Source organism: Myodes glareolus, chromosome 13 (genome assembly GCF_982192425.1).
Source record: "Myodes glareolus chromosome 13, mMyoGla1.1, whole genome shotgun sequence".
In the NCBI taxonomy this organism is placed as follows: domain Eukaryota; kingdom Metazoa; phylum Chordata; class Mammalia; order Rodentia; family Cricetidae; genus Myodes; species Myodes glareolus.
Genome location: NC_142038.1, coordinates 60,436,551 through 60,445,971, shown reverse-complemented (window position 1 = coordinate 60,445,971; position 9,421 = coordinate 60,436,551).

The following is a 9,421-nucleotide window of genomic DNA, read 5'->3' as shown; positions in this document are numbered from 1 at the left end:
AAATAGATGCTTTTGGTGAGTATGCTGAGATCTTCACATAAATTGGTGTAATCCCAGCTCTATATATGCCTCCTTCAGAAAAGACTGACAGAAAAGCGTGATTGGAAGTGCAGCGATCGTATTTAGGTCCAAGAAGAACAGCTATTGTGGCTAAACTGTAGCTGAGGACTTTGCATGGAGACCAAAAGATTTCTTGCACTTGCTAGTAACAAATAAGTATAAATGACAACTATTTCCCCTCACATTACAGCTCGCAGAGAGAAGGAAGAAGCTAGGACGAGGCATTCTAAGAATTATATTATATTGTTAGGAGTGCCTCTGGTGCAGTGTTCACAGATGAGAAGACTTGGGGATGGAATGAAGTGATTTGTCAAATCTAAGCCCATGTGTGTTAAACACAAAGCAAGCAGTAGCGGTATACGGTTTATTCACATCTTTAATTCTCCGTGACAGATTGCAGTGCTTTGTGTGTGTCCGTATGTGTGTGTTACATGTCTGTGTGTGTGTACGTGTTTACAGTTCTGTGTGTATGTTGATGTGCCTGTATGTGTGTAGCTGTATGTCTGCATATGTGTCTGTACGTGAGTATCTGTGTGTGTCTCTATTCATTTGTGTGTATCTATATGTGTCTATGTCCTTGTATATGTTTGTCTGTATGCCTATGCATATGTCTATATCTATATCTGTATCTAAGTGTGCCTGTGTGTATATATATGTCTGTGTGCCTCTCTCTCCCTGTCTTACTCTGTATCTCATGTGTATGTCTATGTGTGTGTATGTGTGCACGTCCGCATGCATGCAAAACCTCACAGTGAAGGAATCCAGAGTTGCTACCTACCCACCTCCCCTGTAAACATTTGCTTTTTTAAATTTGCTCCACCTCAGTGGAGTAGAATTATTTAAATTATTCATCATCTAAAACACTGAAATGTTGTAGTCCAGTTAGCAGTTGCTTTATTAGACCCTGTAGCCCACAATAAAAAAGGAGAGAGCTGAGTTTAAGCCTTCATCACAGTGATATACTGGTCAAACATATGAGCCACCCTGATAGAGATAACATATGTTTAAAAGTAGCAACTGGGCTGGTGCCACATGCTAGGACGCACTAGGAGCTCTCATTTGGACGAGTGGATGTGAGGCAAAGAAAACCAGCCTACAAACAACAATCACAGAGAACTTAGACAACAATGAGGACCCTAAGAGAGACTTACATAGATCTAATCTACATGAGAAGTAGAAAAAGACAAGATCTCCTGCCTAAATTGGGAGCATGTGGACCTTGGGGGAGGATTGAAGGGGTCAGGGAGAGGCAGGGAGGGGAGCAGAGAAAAATGTAGAGTTCATTAAAAACCAATAAAAGAACTACAAACAAACAAACAAAAAAGACAGTAATGATGTGGGATGCCCCTCTGTATGCTGTGAATATGTTTTGTTACTATTGGTTAATAAATTATCTGTTTTGGGCCTATGGCAGGGCAGAATATAGCCAGGCAAGAAATCTGAAGAGAGATATAGAAATAGAGTAGGCAGAGTCAGGGAGATGCCATGTAGCTGCCAAAGGAGACAGACACCCAAGAACCTTACTGGTAAACCCCGAGCCTGCTGGCGATACATAGGTGAGCAGAAACAGGTTAATTAAAGACGTAAGAGTTAGTTAGAAATATGCATAAGCTATTGGCTAAACAATGTTGTAATTAATACAGTTTCTGTGTAATTTTTCAGGTCTGGGTGGCCAGAAAACAAACGAAGATTCTCATACAACACAGGAGGGTTTGTGAGCCCTCTCTGCTTTGCTTCTCTAAAGTCCCTTAGTGTGACTCAACCCAAGCTGTCTTGTGGAAAGCCTTCTTCCGAGTGTAAATCAGCATCCGACACTAAAATGAAGTCAGTTTCCATGCAGGTTTTTAAATCCCTCTCATTTAAGAACAGAGTTCCAAAATCTCATTGACCAATAAAGTTCTAGAGAAATTGGAAAGGAGAGGGACCCTGAAAGTTTCTCTACATTTCCACTGTATAAAAGCAAAGGTCCTGGAATGCCATTAGAATTCATGGCCTTGGGAACAGAAAGTTGTTAATGTATTTAAGTCCATTGTGTATGTGTGTGTATACACGTGGTGCCTACAGTGAGGATTTGAGCATTTACTCTCTTACAGTCATTGATGTATTGCAGTTTACAGAGTCAAATTCATCATAGGAGCCATATATTTGTACGAACTGGAACCATTACAAAGAACAGTCCCCAAAATGAAAAGGGTATGAAGGCTTTAACACACAAAGTGAGATTGAACGAACTGGAAGTCGTGAGTATAGCGCCATGAAGCTGCTGTTACAAAGCAGGCATTGTCTCTGCCTCGGGGGCTGGAAACCCCCAAAGAGGAATTTGCAGGGCAGTAAAAGGGGCATTACAGAGAAGGAAATGAGCAGAGAGGAGTTGTCTGCATATCAAGGAAAAAAGTTTGTTGGAGTGGAAGCTATTAGGCAGCAGAATTACCTCCCCAGGGAGACAGTGGAGTCTGTGACCCCATTACAGGGGACATAAAGCCTGGCCGGATGGTCCAGTTCCCCAATATGCTACAGGGAGAGTCTCCCCCTGGGCCTCATGGAGAAACGGAGGGGAAGGAAGAAGGAGTGTGTCTCCATCTCTAGGCGTTTATGGTTTGAGTTTTGTGCTGGCATGAATACTGAAGCAGCATACGCCAGCCCCCAGGATCTGACGCCAAGGTTAGGTTTTATAATCCTCTGTTACATACTTAGGTATTATCATCAGACTGTCTGTTCTTAAACCTTTGATATATTTAAACGAAATAGAACCTCTGGGTTGCTTTGGAAACTGCACCATTTGATGCATGCTTTAATCTGCAGACATTTCCCCAAATATTTTTTCAAATGTGCATGTATGTCCTGTGGGGTGTCGGGTAGAAAATGAACCTATTTGAACTGCAATCCATCTGGAAGTTCACTGCTTTTATGCAGCCTGTGTTCCATGTGTGCATGCTAACTCTGCAGCCATGCTAATGGAATATTAATATATTCTTACTAGGAGGGCAGATTAAGGCTTGAAAGAAAACAAAAAAAGGTAAAATAAAATAGAATATAAAGGAAATAACAAATGAAAGAAATTGGAACCAGTAGGATTGCAGGGTCTCAGCCACAATCCCCTGGGGGAAGGACAGAGGAAAAAAGACTCAGTTCTTTCTTTTTATCTTGCAAGCAATTACTGGCAATTTGTTCTGGCCAGTAAAACTTCTGATATTATCATGGTTGCTGAGTAATTTATCATCAAAGTTTAATGTGAAAACAGGTGACTGTGTAATCACCAATCTCGGGACAGGAATAGAATCGTTATTATTTCTGCCTGAAGAGAGAATTTTTTTTTTCTGTCAATTGACTTAACGGCCAAAAGGCTGTTCATCATATCACCATGAATTATAAAACCTCTATTAAATATTCATAAAAGTTTTGAAATGAATGTGTGATAGAGATGAAAGCTGGGCTAATTTAAATACCTACCAGACCTGTCTTAATTACAGAGGTAAAATGAGATATAAAAATTATAGCAGCAAGGGGGGGTACTTGAAACAGTTCATTCCATACATTCTAGAAAATGTAAGCCACCATACACTGAGCCAGGGTTCTGGTTCCCAAACACCTTATGTTACTCACGTGGTACAGTCAAGCCTTTCTTCTGCAAAACATAGTACGGGGCATTCATGGGACGTAAGCTGTATGATTTTTTTGCTGCCTCCAAAATGTAAATAAAAATATCCTTTGTAAAATGTGCCCATCATCACCCCCTCAATGTAAAATGTGCCCATCATCACCCCCTCAAATTCATATCCTCAGGTAAGAAAGAGTACAGAGCTCGGCAAGAGACTGGATGCAAAGGAAAGAAACTCAGTGGCTGTTCCCAGTAACGCTGGATTTCATGTGTTTGGTTTTAGGGAAGGCTCTGCAGTCCAGGATGGCCAGGGAGGGACTACACAGCTGAGGATGAGGCTGAGCTTCTGACACTCCTGCCTCTATCTCCTGAAAGCTAGGGCACCACACCCGCCTTACATAGAGCTGGGTTCCAAAGCCAGGAATGCCTGTGTAAAGGACAAAGACTATGGCAACTGAGCTATGTCCTCATTCCCAATACTAGATGCTTTGTCATCTTGTTTTCTGTGTGGCTGGCATGGGCTTCTAACAAGGACACACAGGGTGTGTCTCCTCTGGTTTCTCTTCAAGGCCTGAACAATCAGTGTCTCTCCTACCTCAGAGATGATTTCTCTTAGGATGATAAGAGACTCTGATTAATCCCAAGGGGACCAATTAATCCAAGTCTTCCTCAGGACCGCTGACCACATTAATACAAGTTGTTAAACAGAGCCATTTCTTATTTACTCCCAAGTCTGTGTAATACAAAAGCAAGTAGAACCTTCAGCAAAATCAAATTGGACAAAGAGAGCTATACTCACAAATGTGCTGATCATAAGGACTGGATTGAATGGTCTCTAGGTCCTCCATCTTGTACACTCAATGAACACAGTTGTGTCGACACACACAAGACAATCAGGGAAGCACACTGTGTAGCCTAGGCTTGAGTTACAGCTCAGCGTACTCTCAGGGAAAAGGTCAGGTTCCATCTGACTTAACCTGCAACAATGTGCTTCCCTTTTCTAAGTGCCAGGGAGGGGGTCTGTGAACGAAGGAGTTACTTGGGTGCTTGCTAATCACCCATCCACCTCTAAACCATGTGAGGCTGTATTTATGAACAGCACAGTAAGAGGCTCTCTGGCTCTTAGGCCACCACCTAGAAAAGTGAATACCACTTTCAATTTCCTTTTTGGTAATAAGAAACCTTAGGACAGGCAAGGTTAAATGGCGACATGAAGGCAAGGAACTGTTAGCTATGGCCTCACTGTCTCAGCTCATAGGCTATGAGTGAACTTTCTGAGAATTTCTTTCAACCAAAAGTGTTTGAGGATTCTCCATGTCTTTCTCCATCTCCGGGGTTCCACAGAATGCTGGAATAAATGGGCGAAAATGCCAAAAGTCCATAATGGACAGTGGACCTCTAATAGGCAATAATGATCTCTGAGATTCATCTGGAGCCTATGCTAATAGACAATGAGCAAGTTCAGCTCCAGGCTGAGATATGGCTCTAGATCAGAGTGCTGTAAGAGAAGAAGATAACAGTTGATAGGAATGTGAAAACACTTAAATGAGGCCACATGGACACAGTGAAGTAGCCTCTCTGATGGCTATGGTTTATTTAAATGCGTGCATACATAACCTCTTTCCTGAAAACTGGGTGTGTGCCTATAGTGATACAGCATCCCAGTTTTCTATGCAGCTGATGTAGATGTACTCTATGGCTTTCAAAACATGATCTAGTTTTTGAAATTATACTTTTAGTTTATATATACTTACATACCTCGTAGGGGTACAGAGTCTAACCCGATGTCGAGAGAACAAAGTTTATTTTTTCCAACCTAAGATAGATAATATAGAGAAAGAGAAAGAAAGAAAGAAAGAAAGGAAGAAAGAAAGAAAGAAAGAAAGAAAGAAAGAAAGAAAGAAAGAAAGAAGGAGAGAAGGAAGGAAGGAAGAAATAAAGGAATGAAGGAAAGGAAGGATGGAAGGAAGGAAGGAAAGGAAGAAGGGAGAAAGGAAAGAAAGAGTAATAGATGATTGATCAGTAGATATATAATGGGTACGTTGCTGCTATAAAACTGATTAGCCTGCAACAATAATCAGTTTTTCATTTTCTGTGGAATGTTGATTACACATGCCTGAGAAGTCCCTCTGCTACCTGTGTAGAACATGTTACTTGGACACACCTGTCCTGAATTTTCCAAGGTGGTTTCCTGATATAAAGCACACATAGACACTGGGAATGGCTGAAAATTATCAGTAAAAGATGATTCTTGTCCTGTTGAACAACAAAAAAAAAAAAGGCCAGTTCTCCTCATGGGCCTCCAGTGTAGTTTCATCAATTCACAGCACCTCTATGAGCTCGAACCATGCTAAAGTGGAATCTTCCACACTTCACAGACACAAGCCTTAACCTGGCAGAGTCCCTCTCCCGTCAGATCCCATTGGCTAAATTAAGTAACATGTTCAATACATATATAATGGCTAAATAATGTGAGGAATGCTTTACTTTATGGAACTAGGTTATAAAACATAGGCATGAAAATATAGCCTTAAACAACGACAATACTAGGAAATCTGACACCAGCAGCTTTGAGAGAAGACTTTGATTACAACACAGAATCACGTAGAATAGGGACTGCCTTTGTCCTGTGCTGTAGTGTATTTGGTAAAAGCCTAACTTCCTAAAGCAGATCTCCATAGTATATTCTTGACTTGCTTTGCTGACAAACAAATAAGGAGAAAGTCAAAAGATGTGTCTGCATATACTATTTCTTTTAAATTCATTTTGATAAGCACTTTTTAGTGTTGAAATCAACAAAATTTTGGATCTTCTTTGACTCAGCTGTGTGGAAAGATACTGTTATTTTAAATTTTCTACAGGACTTTATGCTGTGTGCTGTTATTTTAAATTTTCTACAGGACTTTATGCTGTGTGCTTGTCAAAGAAACAAAGGATAAAATCAGTGAGAAGAGAAAAAAACCGAGGCTTCATTACAGAGACTGCTCTGTAAGCATTGGAACGTTCACCAGTGGGATGATGTTTGTGGTAGGGCCCCATTCCCACTGGAATTCCAAAAGTCCCAATCAGAGAGTTATAGTTCATCAGAAATAAATTTAAAAATACGTATATCTTTCAAGTTGATCTGACAGAAGTTTTGATGTTCTGTGTTCAAACATTAAAATTATAAAGATATTTTTATTAGAAACCCCAAAATAATTTATCTATGTATTTAGCATTAAAATGGTTCAAATTATAACCAATGGTCATGTTAGCAATATTTAGTACCTGTTTGAAAAAATATGGCAAAAATTGCAGGAGAAAATAATGAGCAACAGCAAGGAAATTGTGGAAATTTTCTTTGTTTATAATTTCTTCCTGAAGCAGGTAATAACTACATAGAAAAAAGTCAACATTCTCCTGAAACAGCTAGATACTTTGATAATATGACTAATACCTAAGCTTCCCAAATGAATTAGTAAATTTCTTCAATAGTCGAAGTCCACACTTGTAATCATAGCTGTTGGGAGTCAAAGGAAAGACTATTACACAAGATTGAGGACAGCCAAGGCTATAGGGTGATCTCCAGGCAAACCTAGGTTATACAGCATGAGACCCAGCTGCAAAAGTTGCTGAGCTCCCAGTGTCCAGTAGACGAGAGGGAGGAGGGATTATATGAGCAATGGGTCAAGATCGTGATGTTGAAACCCACAGAGACGGCTGATCCGAGCTAGTGGGAGCTCAGCGATGCTGGATTAATACGCTGCGGAACCTGCATAGGAGCCAACTAGGACCTCTCAAGTGGGTGATGATTTTGTGGCTTGAGCAGTCTATGGGGTCACTAGCAGTGGGAATAGGATTTATCTCCAAAGCGTGAACTGGCTCTTTGGAGTCCATTCCATATGGAAGGATAATTTGTTCAGATGCAATACAGAGGGAGAGGCACTTGGTCCTGCCTCAACTTGATATGCCAGACTTTGTTGATTCCCCTTTAGGGCCTTGCCCTTTCTGAGGAGCAGATGGGGGTTGGGTGTAACAAAGGTGGGGGGAAGTGAGAGGAGGGAATGGAGGGGGAACTATGGTTTGTATAAAATGAAAAAGAAACTCTTAAATATTTTTTTTAAAAAAATCTAAATTAGGGGGCTTGAGAGATGGCTCTGCGGTTAAGAGCATTGCCTGCTCTTCCAAAGGACCTGAGTTCAATTCCCAGCAACCACATAACGGCTCACAACCATCTGTAATGAGGTCTGGTGCCCTCTTTCTGGCCTGCAAGCTTGCACGCACACAAAATATTGTATAATAAATAAATAAATAAATAAATCTAAATTATATCAATTAAAGGAACTAACCAATAAAACACAAAGTTTTGTTATTCTCTTAGCTTGATTCATTCCTCTCATTTATATTTGCTTTTTAAAAAAATATTTTTCTTATTTATTTTATGTGCATTGGTGTTTTGCCTGAATGGCTTGTCTGTGTGAGGGTATTGGATCCCATAGAACTTGAGTTGCTGATAGGTGTGAACTGCCATGTGTGCACTGGGAATTGAACCCAGGGCCTCTGAAAGAGCTGTCAGGGCTCTGAACTGCTAAGTCATCTGTCCAGCTCCCCATTTCTATTTTCTTACAAACTCTATTAATAAGATGGTTAAATATAATGCACCTCAGTGCTTCCTCCTTAAAGAAGTTGTGTTACATGTGAAGTCCTTTTTCTCATTGCTGCTTGTGTCTGATGAGAAGAAAATAGAACAGTGAGGTTAGACTTCTTACAATGGTACTTGTTCAAACCAAAGTAAACCATAGAATACTATACAGATTGATCACAAGGCTGAAGCTTAACAGGCTAAGACATACTACCAATATTTTGCATGGATAACACATGCAGTGTCCATTGCTCATTGCTCTAGTTTGAACAAATAAATTACTGTATTTCTTTTCATAACAAGTTCACTTTAAAAACACATTTTAACATTTTAATGGCTTATCATGCTATGGCAATGATATTGGATAGAATGAGTAATGCTGGGAAGGCAGGACCAGCACAATGTCCCATGAATCTCATGGCTTTCTCTCTCTCAATTCTGATTTACTGTGTAAACTCAAGTTATTTTGATAAAGACAAAATATGAATGCTTGTATAGTTTTCTAGTGAGTAATGAATTGTGCTGCTTCTCATTCCAGAAGGAACAATGGGATCATTATAGAGAGGAGAAGCTCTGTTGGTTTTATTGGAGAAATAAGTGAATGCATAATAATTGCCAATGAAAACAGAAAGGGATACTTGGTCTCTTGCTCCTTCCCTGTTCTATCTGCATCATTATCAACCCTGACTGAAATTGAATTACCATATGTATCAAGCTTAGTTGTGACAGAGATCCAGGGATGTTACCTAATGTTTTAGATGTGTCTCTTTAAAATAGACATACGTAGATCAAGTCAACCTAAACTCTCACCAAATAATTTAAAAGGAGGCTAACTTGTGTTGCTGTATATTTTCACAAATGATAAAATACACAGACAAATTAACAAATAGTATAAAAGTACATGAGCAATTCTCTTTTTTAATAAACCATTTGGATTGGTTCTTTAAATTTCTTTATGACATCATTTAGATGGAATCAGTGCCTACCTACTGAAATGTGGGATATTCATTTAATGGTGTATGAAGCCCTCTCTAGAGTTACAACAATCCATCCCTTTGATCTTTTCAGGACAGTAGTAATAGGATGGACTATACCAACACAGACACCTGAGTTCTCATTAACTTCCGTCCTTGGAGCAGCAG